The following is a 27,655-nucleotide window of genomic DNA, read 5'->3' on the forward strand; positions in this document are numbered from 1 at the left end:
TCTTTGTCATTTCTTATCTAATGATGTTTTTATTCTTACAAACTATAAGTACCTTTAGTAACTATAAGTATTTCTCCATAAGATTAACATGGGAAACAAACATTGTTATGAAACTCCAGCTGTTGTCAGAAATCACATTATAAGATTAAAAGTTAGATAAAACTGAAATAAGTTGAGAGTTTGGTTCACAGTTTTTGTATTTTTGTAGTAACAATTATAAGTTCAAAACAATAACAACTAAATTATAACCAGCTAGCATTTAATATATTAATGTAATCCATGCCTTTGGCACAATGGGTCTGGCAGGGATGCCAAATCTATGTCTGCCTCATCGTGCACATTATCCATGGGTACGTGCGACGCAACGTGGTGACTCATCTGCCTTAGGAATTCCCTCACTGAGCACCGTCCCAAGACCAAGTTTTTTTTGGGCCTTGAGGATTTGATGATCCTGGAGGACCCATCTCCCCCTTCTTCCAAACATCAGATCGGCCCCTCCCTGAATCCTCAAATGGTCCCTTACGGCTCCACCGGCGATAGCACAAAGTGCATCTAGCATTAAGAAATGCATTATGCTGATTATGTTAAAGCCTTGCTCGGTTGTATTTAATTGGGTTTAATTGTTAAAATATAGCAATATTGTAAACATAAAATATAAAATATATTTGTATTATACTGTATATATAAATATAAATATATTTATATATATATATATATATATATTTTATATATATATATGAATTTGAACTGATGGTGTTTTTTGCCTCTAGGGACTTCAAAACTAAAAAGTAAATCGGTCCCGGGTCCAGGTCTTACCATGAGTACTACGGTAATAGCTTAGTCCCTATTGGGAAATTCGCTAAAAACCAAAAATAAAATTACAATCTAGGGTAGGGTATGTTTTATCTATGGTATAATGTTGTAATTGTCTTTAAACAAAAAAAAGGAGAACTCACTTGACAACGTATCTTTATGTCTGTAGAGGTAGCACAAAGGTGATTTGCAAGATTCTCAGATGTTACACCACTTTTTTACCTCTTTAAACTTAAGTAAATAAACAAGATAAAATAATCAAAAGAGATAAAATAAACAAAAAACTGTTTTTAGCGAATTTCCCATATAGGCTATGGAATAAGATATTACCGTAGGTCTCATGGTAAGACCTAGACCCAGGACCGATTTACTTTTTTGTTTTGAGTTCCCCAGAGGCCAAAAACACCCTCTGTTCAAACTGATATAATACCGTATGTGTTTTTGAGCAAAAATGATCCAATTTCGATCAACTTTGGTACAAACGTGTAGACCTCCGTTTATTCAAACGAGTTCGCAAACCAGCATGATCGGACTATGGGAAAGGGGTTTATGGGGTAAAATGTGTTTATCAGGAAATGTGTTATTTTGATCTATACATCTCAAACAGTTTAATCAAGTTTTGTCGTAAATGCAAACTGTGTGAGTAAAGCTATTTTTCCTACAGTCACCCGACAAAGTTGGCTTCCTTGTACTGTTTATAGTACAGAAAGCTGCTAATTGCTGCATATTTATACTTTGCCGTACGGTTTATACTTTATCGTACGGTTTATACTTTGCCGCACATCAGGATTCCAACGAAACAACACAAAACAGCGTGGTTTTATTATGCACGTAATCCGTGTACGCTTGGAAATAGGTTGGCAACACTTAAAGATAAAAATACTATGAGCAGCTGATTGACTATTATAACTACGATTTAACCTGTCATTTCGTGTTTATAGTTTCGGTATTTCTGAACTTTCTGGACTTTTCTTTTAAACGTTTTTTAAACATTCCTACGATCTTAATAAACAAGAAAATACCTTTAAAGCATTTTTTTAGGCGCGGAAACCACTTCAAATTAGAAAAACATACGGAACTATATTCTCAAAACGCGGAGCACATTTCTTGCCGAGGAAAAATAGCGGAGTGATACGGACCGCGGGTACTACTTTCTCTAGGGCACCATTTGTGTCGCCAGCTGAACCTAAAAACGTGTTGTATAGTGTTTGAAAGACTAATTATTTATATGCTTTATAGTGACTGTAGGAAAAATATAATGTGTAACACGAGTGAAAAAGGCCTTTGCTGCACTCGAGATCATTCCACACTCGCCTGCGGCTCGTGCGTAATCATTGCTCTCGTGTGCAGCAAAGTGCCACTTTCACCACTAGTTACACAAATAACTATAGTTTATACCATGGAAATTTCATCTCATATTTGGGAAATCTTTTTTCAGAAATTTATTGCTTAATCGTTTAAGATATAAGTGGTTTACGTGTTGATACTTCTTTTTCTGTATGTCCGAATGTATGTGAGTCATACTATAATTTTTGTTAGTAATGAAAGCGTCAATTGGTGTAGTAGGTCTCGATAAAACTGTCCAATGAGCTGCAAGGTGCAGTAGAAACCAAAGTCGACTCATACCATACCATAACTCTCCCCGTAGTATTGAAAGTGCAGACAAAATATACAGACCAGTTCAACATAACGGAGGTCGAGATAAAAACAAACAGAGAGCTAAGAGAAATGTGTAAACACCCAGATATAGGGGTGTTTTCCAGAAGTAAAAGGCTTGGATGGGCTATGCGTGGTGGATAGGAGATAAATCAACTTTTAAAAGTATATTCCATAGTACCACAAGATAAAAGACCACTTGGAAGACCAAGAATTAAGTGGAAAGACCAAGTTATGAAATACATCCTCAGACCGGGATCTAAATTAGAAGAGACAGGGGATGGAAGAGAATGGGTGACCAGAATCCTCATAAGGTGTCAGTCTGTGGTCACGAGGTAAAGGTGCGGTAAGTACATATACAGGGTTAGTAAAAAGTGTGGAGACCCCCTGTTATTTTTTTTTATACGGCGCATACTAGAAAAACTAAACTCGACAAACCTTTATGACATGTTATGAAGTACTTTTTAAGCCTAGTAGCCACTTGCTTACCAAACCCAAAATGGGGGAGTTTGGGGGAAACTCAAAAGTTTTAAATGATAAGCCCCATCTAGTGACCCCTCATTTTGAAGGTCCTGGCAAAAGAAAACTAACAACGCAAACTAGAGGCTTCTATCTAAATCCAGTAAAATAAAGAAGCTGATTGAAATCTTTAGAAATCGGAAATAACTTGCAATTTCATATTCAATTGGCTGCCATATTTCACTGTGTTAAGATAGAGACCTATAGTTTGCGTTGTTCGTTTTATTTTATTATGACCTTCAAAATGAGGGGTCACTAGATGGGGCTTATCATTTAAAATTTTTGAGTTTCCCCCAAAATCCCTCATTTTGGGTTTGGAAACTTATGAGAATTTCAATTGGCTGCCATTTTGTACTGAACTGAGATCGAGACCTCTAATTTGCGTTGTTGGTTTTCTTTAACCAGGACCTTCAAAATGAGGGGTCACTCGATGGGTCTTTGTAGGGCCTATTTTAAATTTTTTAGTTTACCCCAAAATCCCCCATTTTGGGGATGAACACCAAGTGGCGGTAATACCCAAAAAATACTTCATAACATGCCATAATGGTGTGCCGAGTTTAGTTTTTCTATTATAGGCCGTTAAAAAAATAACAGGGGGTCTCCACACTTTTTACTAACCCTGTATAAGTGGTAAATGCAATTGTAGCAACTCTACTTAATACCAGTATGTGTAAATCGGTCTCCAATCTCACTTCAAGTCTTTTCAAATCGACGCAACTGCTATTTTATGGTAAAGTTATCAAATTTAAAATGCATATCGCTATATTTTAGGTCTATAATCGGATGGAAGAAATATGTAGTCACGTGACATTTGTTAATAAGGTCAACAAAAAATACCCCCGCCGCAGCAAACCTGCCGTCTAAGCGAATTTCCATTTGGCCGAATTGATTTTCAATTGATCTATTTAAATAACATTAGGTTTAACGAGTACCTAGGTTTGCTGCCACAAGGAAACTAATAAAGTAGTGTGTTTTTAGTAAAATATTGATAGCTTACTATAAAATAAATAAATTTGCCAAGTTTGATCAAAATATATCCATAAACAAGCAAACTACAACATTTTACAATATTCTCCATAAGAATAACATGGGAATTTTAAATTTACCATTTTTTTTAGTTTTCTCCGTAACCAATAACCGTACAAAAACACTTTGATATACTGAATTGTTTGTTTTTTTTCAAGCTCTTTAAGAAGGTTTAGAGAAAAATTGGGAAATTTTGTGTTTTGAGGGTAAGAAGTGAGAAAAACCAATTTTTACCCCATAAAACCCCCCATAAAACCCTGTTCCCATGGTCCGATCATGCTGGATCGCGAACTCATTCAAGTTTGTCCCGCCTTACACCTTCAAACCAAATTTCATCAAAATCGGATAAAAATTACTCAAGTTATCGTGTTCACGGACACATATATATCTAATATATAAAATTCTCGTGTCACAGTGTTTGTCTGCAAACTCCTCCGGAACGACTTCACCGATCGTTATGAAATTTGGTGTGTAAATTCTGTAGGTATGCGAATAGAAAGTAAACTATTTCCCGTTTCGAAATTCTTAAAAGGGCTCCGCCCCAGTGGCTCTGGAGTTTCCCATGTTAACCTTATGAGAAATGGAATTAATGAATCTTAACAGCTGTTTCAATTAAACAAGTTGGTTCTGTTCTATGATGTTCAATAGCATTAAAGTTACAAGGATTACCAACAGGGTGCAGCACTATTATTTCTTTTACATTTATGACAACAGCTAATTTGCAACCAAAAGGTGAGTGAGCGTAGCGAACGAACTTCAACCTGGAGGCGAGTTAGCGTAGCGAACGAGCTAACCTGAAGGCAAGTGAGCGCAGCGATCGAGCTCCAACCTAAAGGTGAGTGAGCGTAGCGAACGAGCTCCAACCCAAAGGTGAGTGAGCGTAGCGAACGAACTTCAACCTGGAGGCGAGTTAGCGTAGCGAACTAGCTAACCTGAAGGCAAGTGAGCGCAGCGAACGAGCTCCAACCTAAAGGTGAGTGAGCGTAGCAAACGAGCTCCAACCCAAAGGTGAGTGAGCGTAGCGAACGAACTTCAACCAGGACGTGATTGAGCGATGCGAACGAGATCATCTTGAAAATTAAACTTAACGGTACTTTCTTTCCATCGGTCTGTCTTAGGGGAAACCTATAACTTTGGCGATACGAAGTTCGCCGGGTCAGCTAGTATATATATATAAATCTATATATATATATATATACATATATAAAAATTTGAACGAATGGTGTTTTTGGCCTCTGGGGACATTAAAATGAAAAAGTAAATCGGTCCCGGGCCTAAGTCTTACCATGAGACCTACGGTAATAGCTACTTCCCTATAGGGAAATTCGCTAAAAATAACAATTAATTGTTAATTAGGTTGTTTTGGGGGTAGTTGGCCCCCATTAAAACTGCCAGAATTTGTCACTGTGCATGTAAACTAGATATTCTGCACTATTTCGTTTTAATTGACTACTCGATTCCCGTACGTAGGACGGGCCAACAGCTCGTTTAAATAAAGATAATCATATGTAATCAAATTAATCAATGAGTAGAGTTTAAAGCACTGTATGATGGACTGTTATAGTTACCAAAATTATTTTGCAGTGGTTAAATCAAGTTAGTAGCCTCTCCCTTAGAAGATATTCCCCTCTTTGATAAACCTTTTCATACCTAACAAAAACATGTTCTTTAATCAAATAACTATTTTAAAGAGTAGATACCATCAATGATGAGTAGTTACAAAAGTGTTACCAGATAAGTGTGTCTTTAAAAATTTCACATGGTACTTATCTTACTTAATTCAGGGTATCTCGTTAAAAAAATTAAAACAAATTTGTGTTCTATCGAAGACAAATTTTTACTTGGTATACAATGAGTTGTTTTTTTACAGCTTTTAAAAATGAGAAAGTCATCTCTAGGACGAAGGTCTTCAACTCATATACCTGTCAGAGTTCCCAGTTCTGGAGGCAGTGCTTCAAGGTAATTTATACACAAGTTTTTCAAGCAATAACATTGAAATGAGCTTCATATATAAGTTGTAGGAAAAATAACAGATTTTTGAAAAATATTGTTTGAATGGTAAGTAATTGGTTACTATTTTGCCGAGTGTAACAACTATCTTTCACCAAGACAGTTACAGAGTACTCTTTTTTACCAAGAAAAATTGTTTTTGCGTCAATTTTTAATTGATTTTTCCTTAATAATGCGAATGAGGTCTTAGATTTTATCATAGACTAACCATATTTTATCTATGATTTTATCTAGATACATGGATAAATGAGCAATTTCATATTAAAATAATAAAAAATGTCTACATGTATAAATTTGTTTTCAGATCATGCACAGAGAAAAAAAGCACTGGGGCTTTGTTGAAGCCAGGTCATACGCAGCAGCGTAACAGGTCCCAATCAGCAGATCGGGAGGGTTGTGTGTCATAGGGGATTGCCCAACTCCGCGCAGTGGTCAAATTTAATCCGAGGAAAAGTTTTATGGCCCCCGAAGGGTTCAGCCCAACTCCGCGCGGTGGTCACTTTTAGTGCCAAGTCTAACTCCGCGCGGTGGCCTGGCGGTGCAAAGGCTACAGCACATTTGCATGGACGTGAGTTGAAGTTTCCAAAAAGTTTGCTGCTGTTATTACAATAATACCCCCGCCGGAGCAAAACTGCAGATTAAGCGAACTTTCATTTGCCTGATTGCATTACCAGTAAAATATATCTTTCAAAATATACTATTTATTCCTTATTTAAATAGTATTAGTTTAATGAGTGCACATAGGTTTGCTGCAAGAGGCAGGGTAATAAGTGTTTTTGTGAAATGTCAATAGTTAAGTGTAAAATAAATGCATTTCCAAATTTAATCAAAATACGCTCCTTTTACAGGAAATTACAACAATTTACTTATTCTCTATAAGAATAACACGGGAATTATAAAATTAAAATTTGTTGGCATTTTTTCTGTAACCATTATGGCGCATAATAACACTTCGATATACTAAATTATTTGACTTTAAGCTCTACAAATTGCTTTCAAAAGAAATTGCAAAAATGTACATGCTTTTAGGGTCAAAATTGGGAAAACTCGATTCTTTCCCCATAAACCCCAGTTTCCATGGTCCGATCGTGCTGGTTCGTGAACTCGTTCGAATAAATGTAGGTTTAACGTTCATGTAAAATTTAACCAAAATTGGATAATTTTTGCTCGAATTATCGTGCTAACGGACATATATATATATATATATATATATATATTTATATGAATTCGAACGGATGGTGTTTTCGGCCTTTGGGACATAAATACGAAAAATTAAATCAGTGGGCCCATGTCTTACCATAATACCTACGGTAATAACTTATTCCCTATATGGGAAATTCGCTGAAACGTTGGTCTGGGTCTGGCTTCAATGAAACTCCTCTTCATAGACGTCAAATTCGACATTTAGTAAGACGTCAAAGAAATATTTTAGATTATTATACATGCAAAATTATAGATTCACAACTGGAGGTGAAACTTAAAAACCACTATGTAAGAAGTTCAAAAAGTCCGTGTGAAGAGTGGATACGTATGAAAGTTTCTGAAATTCACAGCTCACAATTATTTAATACTAACGATGATTAATTTGGCCAATTTTGGCTCACTTGCCCTGGAATTTTGAACATTTTCTACGTAGAGTAATTAAATATAAAGTCAATTTTGAAGTCTGAAGTTTTATTAAAATTACTATACTGCTTTAAGTATTGATATAATTTTGTATTGCAAGTCATAAAAAAACATAGAAGTTTGTCGGCCATTTTTTTCCATTTTGAGGTGTGTAGCTAACTGTTGTATGAAACACAGATTACAGCTAATTTTTTATAGCAATCTGCGGTTGTATACAAAACTAATATTTTTGAACTTGGTACTAAAGTTCAGAGAGCTCATAAGCCCAGTAATATGAATGATTGAGTATTGTAGAATTTGGAACGTATAAATTCACAGTCACTCTTTCTCGCCGACTTTTTAAAACTTCTCATATTAGTGGTTTTTAAGCTTCATCTCCTGTTTTAGGTATATCTTATCTCTTTACTTTCCTATAAATGATAAACATAGCATAAAGTATAACATAATTTCAAAGTTCAAACACAAACTCTCAGCCGTCAGGGCTGTGAGAGCCAAAATTGACCATTGCGCGGAGTTGGACATGTGCCGCGAGGGATCCGAAGTGACCAGTGCGCGGAGTTGGACAGTCGGTTTTGACAGATTTCTGACCACTGCGCGGAGTTGGGATAAGCCCGTGTCATATGGAGGTCCCACCTGCAGTGCTAGGGCACCACAGTAAGTCTAACACTAGTACCTCAAGTGCTTCAAGTAAAGAAATATAGAGGTTTATAAAATACCATAACATTAGATTTAACGAGTGCTTAGGTTTGCTGCTACGGGGAAGGTAAAAAGTGTTTTTGACCCTACGTGAATAGTATAGGATGAAATAAATAAATTTGCCAAATTTTATCAATATATATCCATAAACAAGTAAACTACAATTTTTTTTTTCTCCATAAGAATAACATGGGAGTTTTAAATTAAATTATATTTGAATTTTCTCCGTGACCGTTAGGCATACAACAGCGCATCAATATACTAAATTATTTCTTTTTTTAAGCTCTACAAAACGGTTTAGAAATAAATTGCAAATTTTTTGTTTTTAGGGTAAAAAAATTAGGAAAACACATTTTTACCCCATAAAACCCCCCATAAACCCCTGTTTCCGTGGTCCGATTATGCTGGATCGCGAACTCGTTCGAATAAACGTTGGTTTACACGTGTGTACCAAATTTCATCAAAATGGGATAATTTTTGTTCGAGTTATCGCGCTAACGGACACACACATATATATAGTGAACAGCAAAGTGAACAGAACTATAAAATATATATATATATATGAATTTGAACGGATGGTGTTTTTGGCTTCTAGGGACCTCAAAATGAAAAAAAATCGGTCCCGCGTCCAGGTCTTACCATGAGTACTACGGTAATAGCTTATTCCCTATATGGAAAATTCGCTAAAAAAGGTGAGTGAGCTTAGCGAACGAACTCTAACCTGGAGGTGAGTTAGCGTAGCGAACGAGCTAACCTGAAGGCAAGTGAGCGCAGCGAACGAGCTCCAACCTAAAGGTGAGTGAGCGTAGCGAACGAACTTCAACCAGGACGCGAATGAGCCATGCGAATACTTATGAAGTTAAACGGGGCAAAGCCCGCGGGTACAGCTAGTTCCTTATAATTGAGGTTTTAATAAAAGTAAAAACAAATTAGATATTTAATTTTTATCAATATAATTGAAAAAGCTCAAATTGTAATGACTAAAAACCAGCTTAAATCCTAGTTCATGAGTTATTCAATCACCCTCACAAGATCTTGCATTTGTAGCTTATGCAAAGTTCAGTAAAAATTGATCTCATTATTTTTCTCATTTTTACCCATGAAACATCAATTTTCCCAATTTATCTTAAATGTTGTAGAGCTTAAAAAATAAATAATATTGTAAGAGAAAAGAGAAAATTCAAAAAATTTTTAGGCTTAACTTTAAATTTCCCATGTTATTTTGGAGAGAATAAGTAAACTGTTGTAGTTTGCTTGTTTATGGATATATTTAGATCATACTTGGTAAATTTATTTATTTTATATTCTACTGAGCCGTGAGCCGATAACATTTTACAAAAAAAACACACTTTATTATCTACTCTGTAGCACTAAACCTAAGTACTCGTTAAACCTCATATGTTTAAAGGAGACATTTAATTTAAAATCCAATCAGGCAAAACTGAATTTTTATGGATGGAAAGAATTGAGTTTTTTGTTCGGACGGGACAGGACGGGATTTTATTTCCTTCTCATTTTTTGGGTCTATCTATCTATCTGTCTATCTATCTGTAACTATCTTTCACCAAGACAGTCACAGAGTACTCTTTTTTAACAAGAAAAATGGTTTTTGCGTCAATTTTTAATTGATTTTTACTTAATAATGCGAATGAGATCTTAGATTTTATCTAGACACATGGATAAATGAGCAATTTCATATTAAAATAATAAAAAATTTCTACATGTATAAATTTGTTTTCAGATCAAACACTGAGAAAAAAAGCACTGGGGCTTTGTTGAAGCCAGGTCATACGCAGCAGCGTAACAGGTCCCAATCAGCAGATCGGGAGGGTTGTGTGTCATATGGAGGTTTGTACACTTGCATTGTTTTTATTGTATGACTCAATATTCTTCCCGATTATTAAAAACATGTAGCCTATTATATATCTCACGAACCTTAGGCGTTCTTTCTTGAATATAGGTAATCTATCTATCTATATATATAATACGCTAAGCCGATTTTTGTGAACAGAACTCCTCCCACATTTTTGGACCGATTTTGATGATCAAAGTGTCAAAAGAATTGCCCTGATCTGTAGTTTTGCAAAGTGTTTTTGGTTTTTTGAAATCTTTATTAGTTTGGGCAGGATCTTCCATCAAAGTTGGGTTTTCTCCCATAAGATTAACATAAGGAAATATAAATATTTAACTGGAAACTTTGTCTCCACGAATTTGAGAGAACGGCTGGACGTAGAAACTTGGTAGAGGTCTCCAAAGAAAGGCCTTGGTCTGTATATGAGTTATCAAAAGAAACACAAAGTCAATTCCCTTAGGGCTCTGCCCCAGAAGCCTTTAAAAATACCTCGACAAATTTGTTTACATTTTGGCCATGTGGATAATACTTTTTAATAAAACAGCTGTTGATTTTTCAATTGTGTTTTAAACAACACACATTTATTGGGAGTTACTAAATTTTCCAAAAGAAGTATTTGCAATGCTATTTTCTGATTTTAAAATGTATTTTCTCCTGTATCATGTCATGATTTGAAATATAATATTAAATTACGAAATCAGTGGAAATTCCTTTTATCACAGAGCTCTTACAATAATTTCTTATTGAACTATCTTATCTGCTGTACGGGTTGTTGTCTGCCTTTTCCACCACTTTTGCCTATATTATATCATATTATTCTAATATCATCATAATTTCACGAGATTATTGTTATACATATATTCAATCATTGGAAAAATCTTCGATTGTGTAATACAATACTAAATTATACAAGTGCAGAAGGGCACGTTGCCCATTTGAGCAGTGTCCATGTTTTGCTAAATTAATAGTAGTTTCCAGAAAATGGATAAAACGTTTTACTATATTTATGTAGAAATATGTGCATAATTTATAAAGTCATTAAGCTGTAAAACTGCAAATTACTATAGACTTTTCAGAGAGGTTACTTCGATGTTGTTAATTCAGCTTAGTGAAAACATAATATAGATACTTAAGTATACAAATAAGAATTTGAACTCTTAGAGAGCCTTTGAATGTTATTAGAATAACGAAATGGGTTGTGCATGTTTACTAACGCTACTCAGCAACAAAAACCATTTAATTTATCTCTAAAAATAAATTCTTAAATTGCACTGAGCAGCAGCCTCAAAAATACTATGTAACTTACCCATATAGTTACAAAATGCTCAAACTCACATTGTGACATTTATAATTCGGCTTATATTTCTCCAGCAGATTATTTATCTGCAGAAGTTTATTGTGTTCTTATCGTATGATATAATAACATCCAAACACAGAAACCTGGCCTAAAATGGTACCTATCTTGACAAAATATTTGAAGTGGCCTATATTACGGACCGTGGCTCACTGGGTTGTTAACATGATTTAAAATAACACGACAATTTGGCTGTAAAAAAGGCATAAAGAGTAAATACTATTTAAGCAGCTACTGTCATGACAGAAAGGTCATATTCCTTTTAAACTATGTAGATCATATCACCCTTTATAAGATACGTTGTTTAACAATGCATGTAACCGTCAGTATTTACGTAACAGCCAATTTACAGTATTTTTGCTTTTTGGAAATGTCCCATTGCTATGTCATTTGCATCATTTGTTGCCAATGAAGCCGCACAACCATATAAATGAGGAGGTCCCTAACAGTTCAAGAGTAAAAGCCAACTTTACTTCCTCTACACCTAACTTTCCGTAGATGAATAATTAGCGTACTAAGCCTTGACAGTGACCGTCGATTTCGACGGGTTTCACCTAGTAATAATAAATGATTACCTATTGAAGCTAACCCCATGGCCGTAAGGAATAATTATATGCTCCTTTGAAATTTATATGTCCCTCTGGTTTCATAATTTAAAATTTTCTAAGAGCAATAAAGCAAAGATTTTTGAACAACAAATTTAAAACGCATTAAATTCATCATTTTGTTCAAACTATAAAAAACTTGCCATGCAGTGGAGAATCAATTTAAAATCATAAATTATAATGTAAACATTTAATTTTGACGGTTTCAGTAAATTCATAACACTTGACCTTGAGCACTTGAGACTTGAGCAGATCCCCAAGGGAATTTACCATGTTTCTCTTATTTTGATGGCTCATCTACAGACCAAGACCTTTCTCTAGACACCTCTACCGAGTTTCTACGCCCAGCCGTTCTCTCAAATTAGCAAATTAGTCAGCAAGACCTCGGGGTAGTTGGTGTGGATGACTCCAATTCTAATCCCCTCTGTTGTCTGTTTGTAAGAGAGTCTTTGGGGTTGACTGGTTGCCTCCTGGGTAGTTGGCGTTGCCCCTGCTGAGCTCTCTTTCTTTCTGTTTTTTTCTCTCCCGAGCTTCTTCGGGGGTTGTTGTATCCTGCCTAGGTCTTTTAGGCCTACTGCTAGTCTCCCCTTCGCTAGCATTCCTCTCTAGTGGCTCGAGGCTCTTCTCATAGGCTTCCTGCCTTGAGCAACCCTTCCTCATGAGCCAGAGGAACCTCTTGGTCCTGGAGCCGCTCATCTTTAGCCAAGGTCTCCTTGTTGTGAGCTTGAGCTTCCCTGCTTCTACCTCTAACTCCTTGACATTTTCGGAGTCCTCGTCATTGAGGAGGCCTTCCTCCTTTGATAGTGTGATTGCATCCCCTCCCTGAGGTGCGGACACCTCCTGGGAGGAAATGCTATGTTCTCGGGGGATGACATCTTGGGACCCTGTGGCCACCTCAGATGTCTCCATCCGCTGGGGAGTCGTTGTCTCCTCCTCTACCTCCATAGTTACTTCTAGTTTTTGGTTTTCGGTTTGCCGGTTAAAATTGTTCTCCATGTTGGTCCCACGAGTAGCTAGGGAAATGTGGGTCACCCCGGGCAGAGCCCCGCTTACCCGGAGAAGGCTGCTTTAAACTGGAGGTCGCCTGGTATCCAGAGTCCGCATACTTGTGGCCAAGCTCCCCCTTGACCATGCAGTCCTCGGCGTATGCTGTTCCACCTTGACTTGGGATGATTAGAAAGGGAAATGAAGATAAAGTTGAGAAAAGAGTAGTTGGAGGCAGATTTTTGAGTCGGGGGACTCGACAGTAGGGGAGTAGTATTAAAATAGCGAGAAATGAAAGATATAGTAAAGAAGCCTGCCAGTGTAGCACCCTGATCCGTTGGGAGGAAGTGTCCTGATTCCTGATTGCCCAGTTGGGATGCATATTTTTTGCCCTTGAGTGAGAGAGTAGGAGGACAGTGCTTCTAGGACATACTGGCTCGGCACATGTGAAGGTGCTTGATAACACAGTCACTTCCCAACCATCCCACGTGGTTGCAAAGACATTGTCGCTGTCTTTTTTTATGACAGCAAATAAAATCAAAACCATATTTATTTACAATCTGCAATATGGAAAAACGTCTCGCATAGGCCGTGCAAGACCTGCACACTGTGCATCTCTATATTCCCTCGGGGTCATGGAGATATTCAAATTGCCTCTTATAATTGCGGCAATATCTTGGAATGGTCCTGCGGTTTGCAAAGACCAAAATAATTTTAACAAAGCATTCTAAATTTACAAAAACCAAATAATAAGAAAGTTGCTACTAACAGATCATATCCAATGTTTATCAAAGTTTATTTATTACAAACTAAACTATCATAATTTCCATTATTACACCTGTAGCTACTTTAAGACTGTAATGTTTTAATTTGTTTATTAGGTTGGCAATTTCAAAGAGCTAACACCATACCTGCCATGCTTCAGCACACGAGTGTGCAAGGCAACCTTCCCACCGGCAGTGCTAGGGCACCAAAGTAAGTCTAACACTAGTACCACAAGTGCTTCAAGTAAAGAAATATAGAGGTTTATAAAAAAAGTCATTTTGTTATACAGCATAAAAGAGTGGCTTTACACCCCCTAGTTTTTTAACAGAGTGAATTCCTTGGTTAAAAAATCCATTCAGACTAACAGCAGACTAAGTGAAGTCAGTAATAAACTTTAATTGAAAATAACTCACCCTGGAACATTCCTTATAATTGAGGTTTTAATAAAAGTAAAAACAAATTAGATATTTAATTTTTATCAATATAATTGAAAAAGCTCAAATTGTAATGATTAAAAACCAGCTTAAATCCTAGTTCATGAGTTATTCAATCACCCTCACAAGATCTTGCATTTGTAGCTTATGCAAAGTTCAGTAAAAATTGATCTCATTATTTTTCTCATTTTTACCCATGAAATATCAATTTTCCCATTTATCTTAAATGTTGTAGAGCTTAAAAAATAAATAATTTAGTAAGAGAAAAGAGAAAATTCAAAAAAATTTTAGGCCAAACTTTAAATTTAAATTTCCCATGTTATTTTGAAAAGAATAAGTAAACTGTTGTAGTTTGCTTGTTTATGGATATATTTAGATCATACTTGGTAAATTTATTTATTTTATATTCTACTGAGCCGTGAGCCGATAACATTTTACTAAAAAAAACACACTTTATTCTACTCTGTACCACTAAACATAAGTAGCCTACTCGTTAAACGTCATATGTTTAAAGGAGACATTTAATTTAAAATCCAATCAGGCAAAACTGGATTTTTATGGATGGAAAGAATTGAGTTTTTTGTTCGAATGGGACAGGACGGGATTTTATTTCCTTCTCAATTTTTGGGTCGTGTGCATAAAAATGGGTTGTTTTAAAAGTCCTGAGTATTGCAGTTACCAAAAAGACACTGTCTGGGCGCAATAGTATAAATGACTCGCGATAACGGAGTGATCGTCGGTATGACTTGCGGTCACGGTGTCATCGTCGGTATGACTCATGGTCACAGCGTGATCGTCGGTATGACTTGTGGTCACGGTGTAATGGTCATAATGACTCGTGGTCATGGCGTGATTGCCGTAATGACTCGCGGTCACATCCCTATCATTGTAATGACTCGTAGTCATGGCGTGATCGTCAAAATGACTCGCGGTCGAGCCCGATCATTGTAATGACTCGCAGTCTCGGCGTGATCTTCGAAATGACTCGCGGTCACGGCATTATTGTCGTAATGACTCGCGGTAACTGCGCGATCATTGTAATTACTCGCAGTCACGGCGTGATCGTCGTAATGACTCGCGGTCACAGCCCGATCATTGTAATGACTCGCGGTCACGGCATGATTGTCGTAATGACTCACGGTCACTGCGCGATCGGCGAAATGCCTTCGCCTCCTGCGTTTGCGGAACTATGGTGAACATCTCTCGCTATAGCGGCGCAAAATCGCCGTCTATCGGTTAAAAACCAGTCCCAAAAAATTTCCGAATCAAATGTAATCCTGTCCCGAAAATCGTGAATACTATTTTCCAGTAAAATTTCCCGAAATTTTGGGAACCATCCCTAGAATTTTGCTTAGTTAGCAGGTCTGCTGCAGCGGGGGTATTTTACTTTTCACACACTTTATTTGCAGAAGTCAAATGGTCAGTACCGATTCGGCCAGAAGAATGATAGGTTTTGGAGGAGGTGGAAAACGTAAGGATACAAGACCAATCACAGAAAAGCCTTTCCAGCAAGCTGCACAAGCTAAGGTAAGATGGCGCCTTTCAATTTGTTGTAACCATAGTGTTGACGTGAAACGATGTTTTAACAACTTTTAAATCACCAACCAGCCAAATTTCAAAGGTTAATAAAAAATTCTAGTTTTAAGTCGCTTGAGAGGTTTTTTGAAACATTGATATTGATTGATAGAATAAAGAATAATTTTTACTATACTCTAGCCAATTGTTTTCAAATTAATTCAGGCTAGACCTGGAGGTTGTGGCATTATCACTTTTTTATTTATTTATTCATTAAACGGTTATATTTTTTAGACCTACATTGCCTATTAAAAGGAGATAGAAATGTGAATCACATCCTTCTATATAGGCCTACATCCAAAAAATTAAAAAAGGACCAGGTCAAATCTCGATGTCTTGTTTTATCCAGGTGCAAGAGTACTTTGATCGCCATGCGCCAGACGTTATCGGACCTGGAAACAGCATTCGTCCAATGAACACTATGCTATTTGTGACTACAATAAATCACCTTCTGCAGAATCTGGATTCAAAAATTGTCATATCAAAATCAAACTACTTGGAAGATATACCATTAAATTTGAGGAAGTTGGGATATCGTTCCAAAATGGACAAATCCTGGCTTATGACTGGTACAGTGATCAGTTATCTATTTTTGCTAATATAAATTACTGCTTACCAAATTTATTTTATTATAGGCTTGTAATGATTTGTCAGAACAACACTTGTGTGTGTTCCTTACAGTAGCTAACCAAATTTCTCATTGAGCCAATGAGATTTATACTAAGCGTGAATTAAATTGTAAAATTGGTTTTAAGAATAAACTCAATAACTATAAATTAGCTTAGTCTTTGGGTTTTCTGCAACGGTGTTGTTTCTATATTATACCAGACTTTAAATACTGTTTAATATAGCTTTCAACAAAACACTGGCTGACTTACAATCAATAAATACCGTAAAGTTAATAAAAAGTGCCTATGTGTTGCTAATTAAATGTGTTCCTTTTTAAGCAGCATTGTTGATATGCATATTATTTTGTTTTCCCAAGTAGCCTATTAAAAGAATTAAACCGTTTATGCAGATAATTTAGATTGATATTGGAAAATTTAAAATTCTTTGGACTGTAATTTATATTCATTCATATTATATATTGTTGTAGTGAATACACCACACTCTTGGCAGCATGTGATTGCTGTCTTGTGTTGGCTCGTGGACCTGAAAGAGGTCATGGATCTGACTGATACGTTTGAAATGATCTACCCAAACGTTGTTGAAGACGACACTGAGGAAAAAGAGGACGAGGAAGAAGATGAAATTGCCATTGATAAAGATGTAATGCATAACAATTAATACAACTCATCTACTGTAACTTTAGAAATATCTAGGCCAAAGTATCTATAAAGTGTGATCAGGACGGACAGTTTCCAGTATAAGCTTGGTAAAATATCTTCTCTGCTTGAATAGCTTTTATACTCTGGTTGCCTAGCACGGCTGGTGGAAAATTGGAATTTAGAAAAAAATCCGGTTTTGATTTAACATAGTATGTTATGGTCCTTACAATTTTGATAGTTTTTTTTCATATTTTAGAAATTTTGATTTTTTATGAGAATTTTCCCATAAAATCCCATAAAATAACGGAAAAATTGGATTTTCCCAAAAATGGCCCGAGCGATTTGGATAAAAATTTAGTATGTCATAGTCCTTTATATTCTGAACAAAATGGTATAAATCCCATTTCTGTAAAAATTACGGTTCAAAAGTTATTGTAAATTATGTTATTTTCCCATAAAATAACAAAAAATTGGATTTTAGAAAAAAGCCGGTTTTGATTTAACATAGTATGAAATAGTCCTTACAATTTTGAAAGTTTTTTTTCATTTGTTAGATATTTTGATTTTTAATGGGGATTTCCTCATAAAACCCCATAAAATAACGGAAAAAAATGGAATTTCTAAAAAAATGACCTGAACGATTTTGATAAAAATTTAGTATGTCCTTTAAATTTTGAACAAAATTGTACAAATCCCATTTCCGTATATTTACTCTCACCGCTTACACATGATAAGGGTTGTTGACAAACTTATTTGAGAAAGTATGTGTCAGAATGCTGATACCGTTTATTATATTTATTTTTATTTGCATTTTTCTAGAAATAACGAATGTTTTCATCCCCAAACAGTAAACTACCCTCTTAAAATATAAATTTTTTCATGTTTGTACTTATTTTTCATGGAATTTAACATCAAATTTAGTAACTTAAATCACTTTATTGTATATTTAACTTGAAACTAATTGCGATTTCGAGGCATCATACAATAGGTGTTATATTTCTACTTAGTAAAGGGAATTATGTCGGTGGTGAGTGTGCGTTCAAGGGTTGGGTCCCTTGCAGGTAGGGCCGAGCTCCAGCCACTCTCCTTGAGCAAGGTATAGTGTGTGATTTTGATTCTTAAAAACATTACAAATGCCTGCATAAGAGTAAAAAATTAATATTAGGCTACTGTATTTAAATATAAGAAATTTTTATGGGGATGATAACATTGTTAAACAGGCTACAAGTGGTATAAAGTAATTTGTCTTTGTTTTACAATCGTTCATCTTTTGGGCAAATTAGATTGTCTATTGAATTTAAAGACTGAACATCTATAAAAATACTTTGGATTAAATATGGTCGATAACTGGTGTCATATGTATTGTATTAATAGCAATAAATTTCAGATGGTTTTGCATCTCAAGAGGTCGTATAAAGTGAGGAAATCTGATGAAGACCGGTTAGCTTCGATGGATGAAGAATTTATTGAAAAACAAAGTGAGTACACTTAACAATTATAATTTCAACAAATAATACAGCACATTTGAACTATTTCATGGATTGTTTGTCTGAAAAGTTGTTAGTTTTTTCAGTTACAAGCTAAGGAACTAGTATGTATACCCCCACCACAGCAAACCTGCAGACTATGCGAATTTCCATTTGTGGGATTGAATTTTCACCAAAATATCGCCCTAAAAATGTCATATTTATTCCTTATTTGAATAGCATTAGTTTTTGTAGTGCTTAGGTTTGCTGCTACGAGGACGGTTATAAGAGTTTTTGACCAAATGTTAATAGTGGTAGCCCTAGTATGAAATAAATTTTATATATGTTGATGTTCATAAACATAAACAATATAAATATGTTAATAAAAGCAAACTACAATAGTTATTCTCCATTACAATAGCATATTACAACATATACACCAAAATATATAAATCACCTCCATTATGATTAATCATATTAAGTTTTTTTTCATTGAATTGATTATAATTACCAATCTGTATATATATTTGTACATACATATATATATTGTATATATATGTAGGTACATATATTCATGTATATATTAATTTGAACGATTGGTGGTTTTGGCCTCAGGGGGCCTCAAAACTAAGTACTGTAGTAGATTTACTAAAAGTAAATAAGTTCTGGGACTACTAGGTCTTACCATGAGACCTACGGTAATAGCTTATTCTCTATAAGAGAAATCCGTTAATATTAATGTTGATTTCAGTTAAGTTTGCATTATGCTCTAGGAACTTATGAAGGTTTTTGTTTTCAGTTATAGACTTAAAATGTACAGAAGAAGATTTTGACACACTACAAAGGCAACTTGATCTAATCAAAGAAGAAGTAGAAAGTGAAAACCAGAGAAAAGCACTTGTCATAGATGAATTGCAGGTAAGACTAGACTAGTGTTGTAGAACAAACAAAACTTTGCTCTCAAATCCTTTATAGATTTTCGGTTGTCGCCTCTTACAAAAAATGTAAATTGATGTACTCTTAATAAGAATTTTTATTTTTTTATTGTTTCTTCATAATATTGCCAAACGGCTTAATCATTTTCAAAATAAACTTATCACACACTTTTTCAAAAATTTCTATATTTCGGCATTAGTCTTCTTCAGGAACAAACACAATAACAAATAAATAGAAGTGTTTACCACTCTGAATCATATGGTTTTAGCAAAAATCCAAAATACATATAATTTATGAAGAAGTAAAAAAGAAAATGTTTTGATAGAAAGAAAGAAAAATATATAAATATATACTATCTCAAATTTAGACCGGAAGGTGTTTTAGATTTAAGTATTAATTGATGAGCTTGCTTAAGCTGTCCTAATTTTAAGTCTGATGCGTCTTTTGCCAATTTTCTTATTCCTTGAATAACATTGTTCAAAATTTTGAGAATGTTCTCTCGCATGAATAGCCACAGGTTTTTGTTTATCAGGATGGTTTACGTCATATCTGTGGCCATTCATACGAACTCTTAGAGCATTTGTGGTTTTGCCAATGTAGTCTTTAGGTGACCTGTGAGTCTACTAATGTAATTTACCAAATTTCATGCAAAAATTGTCCTAAAGAGATAGTCTTCATCAATTGAAAATTACATAAAATTTACTAACTTTTTTGTATCTTGCAATTTTTTCGTTAAATTAACGGTTTTTTGTGAAATTTGGCATCAAATATTTTAAATCGCTGCCATTTTGAAACGGTTAATGATTTTTGTTGTATAAATTTAAACAAAGGTAAGCCTTAATAAGATTAACATTTCTGCAAAATATCAATGCTGTATCTCAATCGGTTTAGGAGTTATTTATGTTTTAGTAAAAAAACACATAAATGCTGACAGTTGGAAAACTAGACACCACAGACCCATGTTCCTATGGTGAAATGTGTTTGTCTTGACCTAAGCAATAACGCTATATACATGTGTCCAGAGAGTTACGGGACACCCTGTATAGTAAAAATATTATTGGGGTAGCCTTCAAAATGTGTGCTTATTGAGTTATTAATAATTTGTCTAACTTTTGTACAATTAGTAAAAGTTGTTCACTTTTAGAAAGATATGAAATGCATACAAAGATAAGAAAATAATACTCAATTCATTGGTGTTGAACTGGGAACTCAACTAAAAACTCGAACAAACACCATAATTAAAGGAATTAAAACTCATGTAGACTGCACATAGACATAAAACACTCTTTGGTAGCTTACTTGGTTCATATTACTAATTGGCAATTTTATATTCGCTTTGTGTATACTGTCTGTTTCAACCCAGCAATTTTTTTTATAGAAAATCAAGGAGAAAGAAAAGGCTGTAATTGAAGACACTGAATCGATTAAAGAATTTATTGAAAAATCAAAAGCTTTTGTTGAGAAAGTTGAAGTACAACTGGCAACAACAGATAAAGAAATAACTGTAAAAAGTAAGTATATTATTAATAAATGTCGACTCTTTTCTATAGTTAATTATTAGCTGCAGTTAGTTGAAAAATAGATACTTGATGACAATTTGATATCAAATTTTGTAGGCTATGAATGAGAAGCTAATACATAAAGCATTTTATTTTCAGTATATTTATATTTCACATTTTTTATTCCAGGTTTCCCAATCAACTAGGACTAAACTTAATAGTTTGTTTTAGTTTTTAAGTAATTCCTATGTAGAGATAGTGTTAGGAAAATATAATCTGGCTAAGGAAGGTTTAGAAGTTTTAAGTTGAACACAAATATTGTTTACTGACAATGAGCTTTAACGTGAATATGTTAGCATTATTTGCCACCATTATAAATGCTACTAAGTTTACCAATACAGTAGTTACTTTCACAAGTATTTTTCAGAAGGAAACCAATCACATTTCAATAATGCTTACTGACTGGTCGCCATTTTAATTAAAACTAAAAGTATTAAGACTCATCTATATGAAATATTTAACTTATTATACCATCAGTGCATTTCTTATTAAGAAATAATGCTTCAACTGACTAGGTTTGCTATGTAAGTGAATTTTAAAAAAATTGACCTGTTATTTAGGAGCTGCGTTGGAAAATGAAAAAAAGGAGTTACAAAAAATCCAGGATAAGGTTAACACTCAGCAAATATCTCGTGATGAAATAGATCAGTTGAACGTGGAGAAAAATAACCTGCAGCGAATGATTAAGTTTTATGAAGGTTCGATTAGAGAATACCAAAATTCTACTTTTGCCGTAGACATGAAACTGGCAGAGGATCAAAAGAGGGTAAGTTATAAAAATCAATCTATTAGTCTTATACTAATTTGGCATGAAATGAGTCCAGGCAGTGAGATCGCCAGATTACAAGAGTGGAGAGTCATGTAAAATCTATCATAAATTAACACGGAAAAACTCAAACTGTCCTAATTACTGTTCCATCTTAAAATCACGTAGCAATCAAATTTCTGCCTATCAAACTATGTCCAAACCTATAACATTTAAATCATTTATAACTAGTGAGGAGTTGTAAACGTAATGAGAAATTAAGTATACTTAATTAAGGTACTTACTTACTCTTACTTACTCCTGTGGCCACACAAACCCCAAGTGATTTTTGGCCTTGCCAACAATGCGCCTCCACTGCTGCCTGTCCTCTGCTGCCTCCAAACTTGCTCCTAACCTCCTGAGGTCCTGCCTCACTTGGTCACTCCATCTTAATCTGGGCCGTCCCAGCGGCCGTCGTCCTTCTGGTTGCCCCATCCATACCCTTTACAACTACTGTCAACATACAACTGCCAACCATACTTACAATCATACTGTTAACATCTCTTCTATATACGTGTCCCAGCCATCGTAATCTTCTGCTCTTTACCATTGCTATAATATCTGGGTCATTATAAAGTTCTCTTAATTCTTGGTTCTTCCTTATCCGCCATTCACTATTGTCATTAATAGGTCCAAACACTCTACGTAAGATTTTATTTTCAAAAACTATTAATTTCTTTTCATTTTGCTTTGTAAGCGTCCAGACTGGTTGTATTATTACTTTATACATCTTTATATTGGTTCTTCTGGTCAGGAGTCTCTTCTAAATAGTTTTGTTAGACTCCAATAGCACCGTTGAGCTGCTGCTAATCTACATTGGATTTCGTCGTCTTGTCTGCTTTCACTTGTTATTGTCACTCCAAGATATTTAAAATTGTCAGTTTTTGTGAATTTAAAATTAAAGACTTCCAAGTCTGGTTTTTTATCAGGTAGTCTACTTATCTTCATTATCTTAGGTTTCTCTTCATTTATTTTTAGTCCCACATTTTGTGTTTCAGTGATTAGCTTTTCTGCTAGCTCCTTAATATCCTTTTTATTTTCTGCTATAAGTGCCACATCGTCTGCAAATGCTAGAACGTTTGTCTTCCCGTTAATCTTTGCACCTCACTGAAGACTGCTCACCTCTCTCAGCACTTCTTCAATGACTAGATTATATAAAAAATGGGGATAGTGCATCGCCTTGTCTTAGTCCTGTGTTAATTCTAAAGGTGTCTGAGTAATCATTTTCTACTTTGACTTTTGATATGGTCTTAAATGTGCACATTTTTGTAAGATTGACAATTTTCTTTGGGATCCTGTGTTTTTCCATCAACTTCCACATTTTTTGTCTTGATATTCCATCATAAGCTTTTGCAAAGTCAACAAAAAGAATATAATTAAATCTAAGGCTTACCTTACGATCCAATTTATTATATAGTCATAGTGGAGACCTAGGTTTCTACGTCGAAACGTTATCGTCAGTCCTTTGTCTCATAGGTTAGCTAAACTTCTTGTTTGCCATCTCTTGCTTGAGATATTGTCGATTTGGTATAATTTACACACACATTGATCACAAATAAATATTTACAAAGACATAAATGGAAACAACATAGATACATGGCCATGATCTTCGTCTTTATCAAACCTAACCTCCGAAGTTGGGATGTGATGACATTCGCTTCTAGCAGCATGGTCTTATCACTCCATAGAGTTGTATTTTTTGCAAACACTGAACTTATGATATGGAAAATAATAAATACATGTTTAGATAGATCTCATCCATGATTGCTCGATCCAAACTGATCACCAATTGCCATTCTTAATTTTATATTTTTCTTTATGAATATGAATAAAACATTACTGTAAATGTACTTTAAAGTATAATCAGACATTTTTATTTACAATAGAAATTGAGTTGTTAATTGCCATGGAACCACAATTGAAAACCTGCGAGCTAAAATTGCCGCTGCTAACTGATGTTACTACTGATGAGTCACAGAAACAAAATAGTGACACCACTTTAAAATTGGTAAGTAAATATGATAATAAATTAGTTTGGTCATCATAGTGGACGGTTAGTTATTATTAAAACATGGTGTCAATGTAAAACATATAATAAATTATTGTAATAAACATGGGTTGCTTAAAAAAACTATTGTTAAACATCGTGTACACATGGTCACCTAGAATTTTAAGATTTATATCCTTGAAATCACTCATTCGTTTTTTAATACCAGTAATTTAAATGGTAACCTTGTAATTGTTTATGCACTTATCATTAATTGACTGTAGGCATACACAACTCAAAAGTTAATAATTTATAAATAAAAAACCTTTTTAAAACAAAACGTTTTTAAACTCAATAAAAAGTAGAAAATAATTTTTAAATATGTGGAGAGTATAAATACTTGTAATATTTAAAAACGAAAAACGTGGGGTGCATGCAATTGATAATAATACATTAGTTCAATAGGTGAAGGTAATTGTAAATTATCTATTGCATGCACCCCACGTGTTTCGTTTTAAATCTTACAAGTATTTATACTCTCCACATATTTAAAAATTATTTTCTACTTTTTATTGAGTTTAAAAACGTTTTGTTTTAAAAAGGTGATATTATAGATAAAAACAATAACAAAAACATTAATAAAAATGTTTCTTTTTATCCTCGGTTATATTTTAAATTTGTACAACTAAATACCCCCGCCGCAGCAAACCTGCAGACTAAGCGAATTTCCATTAACCTGATTGGATTTACACTAAAATGCCTCCATAAAAATAGCACATTTATTTCCTATTTTAATAGAATTAGTTTAACGAGTACTTAACTTGCTGAGTAGTACTTGGATTGCTGCAACAGGGAGGGTAAAAAAGATTTTTTTTTTTTATAAAATGATAATAGTTTAGTAAGAAATAAAGTATTTTCCAAAATTGATCAAAATATGTTCATAAACAAGCAAACTACAACAGTTGACTTATTCTCCATAAGAATAACATGGGAATTTTAAAATTACAATTTTTTTTGAATTTTCTAGGTGCATGATAACGCTTCAATATACTAAATTATTTGTTTTTTTTTAAGCTCTACAAAATGGTTTAGAAAGAAATTGTGAAATTTTGTGTTTTTAGGGTCAAAAATGGGAAAAACCTATTTTTACCCCATAAACCCCCGTCCGATCATGCTGGTTTGCGAACTCATTCAAGTTTATTGCACCTTACACCTTCAAACCAAATTTTATCAAAATCGGACAAAAATTACTCAAGTTATCGCGGATGGACACACACACGTATATATATATATATATATATATAAATTTGAACGAATGGTGTTTTTGGCCTCTGGGGACATCAAAATGAAAAAGTAAATCGGTCACGGGCTTAAAGATTCAAAGATTCAAAGATTTATTGCCGTTAAATATTTACAAAATACAGGCTTCGTCATGCTTATACTAGAAAAGTGCAAATTCACAATGCAAGTGCTTCCCAAACTTAGGCTACATAAGAATGACAAAATATAAATATAAAACCTGATTTAAAAAAAGAATATAAATATGAAACCTGATTTGGTCCGGATGGAAGGTACAGCAGTTAGGGGGTTTAATAGGGCAGAAGAGGTGTTGAGGTTGGTGTTGTAAAATTCATTAGTGTGGTAAAAAGGATGCAGAATGAGCCAAGACTTCATAACCTGAGTGAATCTTGGAAGGGGAAGGTTTCTGACGGTGACAGGCAGCTTGTTAAAAAAACGTATACCTGAAACAGGAAAAGATTTCAAAGTTTTTCCAAGCCTAGTTCTGGGATAGAACAAATTTCTATTTGACCTTGTATTATGCTCATGAACTTCACCAACGGATGTAAATAAACCATTCCTTTCCTTTATAGCAACAACACAATGAAATATGTATAGACTATATACAGTTAGGACCCCTTTCTCTATGAAAAGAGGCCTGCCATGATCAAGCCAACCAGCATTTGAAATGACTCTAATTGCTTCCTTCTGCAGCATTAAAATTTTACTAACACTTGGACAATGTCCCCATAAGATGATTCCGTAAGTGACATGGCTTTGAAAGAAGGCAAAGAAAGCCTGTCGTACAAAGCTGTTTGGAAGCTCAGTAGCAAGCCTCCTTAACAAAAATATAACTCTACTAAGCTTACTACATAGTTGATCAATATGAGTGTCCCAAGACAATTTGGTGTCAATTGTGAACCCTAACAACTTTACTGGTTCACTGATTTCAGAACTGTTGCAAAGACTGAAAACTATTTCCTGGGTCTTAGAATTATTGAGTGAGAGCTTATTATCAATAAACCATTGTGAAGCATTACTAAACAATTCTCTTGTTGTAGTTACAGCTGCCTGCCAACTGGTGTTACTAGATACAAGTGTTGTGTCATCTGCAAAGAGCAGGACACCATCCCCAACTCTGTAGTACAAGTCATTAATTGATACAATGAAAAGAAGTGGCCCCAGTATGGAGCCCTGGGGAACTCCGTGTTTTACATGAACAGGGGTAGACATTCTACCGTCCCAGCTAACAACCTAATGACGATTGTCAAGATATGATTCAATCAATCTGAGTGCACCACCCTCTAGTCCATACTTTTCTAGTTTCTCGAGCAAGATTTTGTGCTGAACGCAATCGAATGCACGGGATAAATCACATAGAATTGCAGAAGCAGATTGCTTGGTTTTTAAAAGCATTGATGATTACTTGAACAAACTCTTCGACAGCCATTGAGGTTGATTTCGCTCTGCGAAAACCAAATTGGGCCGGTACTAGAAGGTGTTGCTGCTCAAAGTAATTATAAAGCTGACTGAACATAATAGATTCAAAAACTTTGGCTAGTACAGGAATCAAGGATATTGGCCTATAACTAGCTACCTCATTCAAAAGTCCTTTTTTATAAATGGGCACGGTCCTTGACATTTTAAGTACCTGAGGAAAAACTCCCTCCAAAAAACATGCATTTATTAGATACGTCAAAATTGGGGCAATTACATGTAGCCTATAACCCGTTTCAACAGATTGGGGGTCAAGCCGAAAATATCTTTACTGTCAGATGCTTTAAAACTATGTACAGTATTAACAATATCAAGTGAATTTACATGATTCCATTCAAAGTGAGTGGCTACAGCTGGAATATCCTTTGCAATGTCACACAGGTTAAGGTTGGATCTAGGTACATTTTCCAGAATGGAATCCACCGAGTCTACAAAGTATTGGTTGAAATCATCTGCTGTAGCAAAGCTGGAATCAGCAGGTGGACGTCTTGACCTGTTCCTGTTGATCAGGCTCCAGGCAGCTTTGCAAGGGTTAGATGCTTCGGAGATAAACAGAACACTCGCATTTATCTTAGCTTCCTTTAGTTTCTTGCGGTAGTCTCTCCTCAGATTACGCAACAAAGGTAATAGATGAAGTTCGGTAGCAGCGAGGTCGCTAACAAGGACAATGAAACCTCTTAGCCTAGCAAGCTCCAGAGTAAACCAGTCCTTTACTTTGGGAGAGTTACTCAATGGTTTATTATGAGGTTTCTTAGGCTTTACGTTCTTGACCTTTTTTGGGAAATACATTTCAAAAGCTTCTTGAAATTTCTCAAAAAAAAGAGAAAAAGCATCATTTGCTGTTAGAGTCTTTACTACATCAAACCAAGACCCAACATGCCTAGTAAGATAAAGAGAAAAAAGTTCAATTGCATACTCATTGATTTCTCGGTAGGAAACACTTT

The 27,655-nt window shown here is 34.8% G+C and overlaps 1 long non-coding RNA gene across 1 annotated transcript; it reads left to right on the forward strand.

The window, feature by feature from the left end:
• The first annotated feature begins 18,612 nt into the window (after window positions 1-18,612).
• Window positions 18,613-20,989, forward strand: LOC128994872 (uncharacterized). The gene is made up of 3 exons (XR_008490921.1): window positions 18,613-18,661; window positions 19,449-19,567; window positions 20,964-20,989. It is a non-coding gene; the product is annotated as an uncharacterized LOC128994872 (long non-coding RNA).
• The last annotated feature ends 6,666 nt before the right edge of the window (window positions 20,990-27,655 follow it).

The sequence above is a fragment of the Macrosteles quadrilineatus genome, unplaced genomic scaffold (genome assembly GCF_028750875.1).
Source record: "Macrosteles quadrilineatus isolate MER2022 unplaced genomic scaffold, UCM_ALF_1.0 Scaffold_5__1_contigs__length_97177068, whole genome shotgun sequence".
In the NCBI taxonomy this organism is placed as follows: Eukaryota; Metazoa; Arthropoda; class Insecta; order Hemiptera; family Cicadellidae; genus Macrosteles; species Macrosteles quadrilineatus.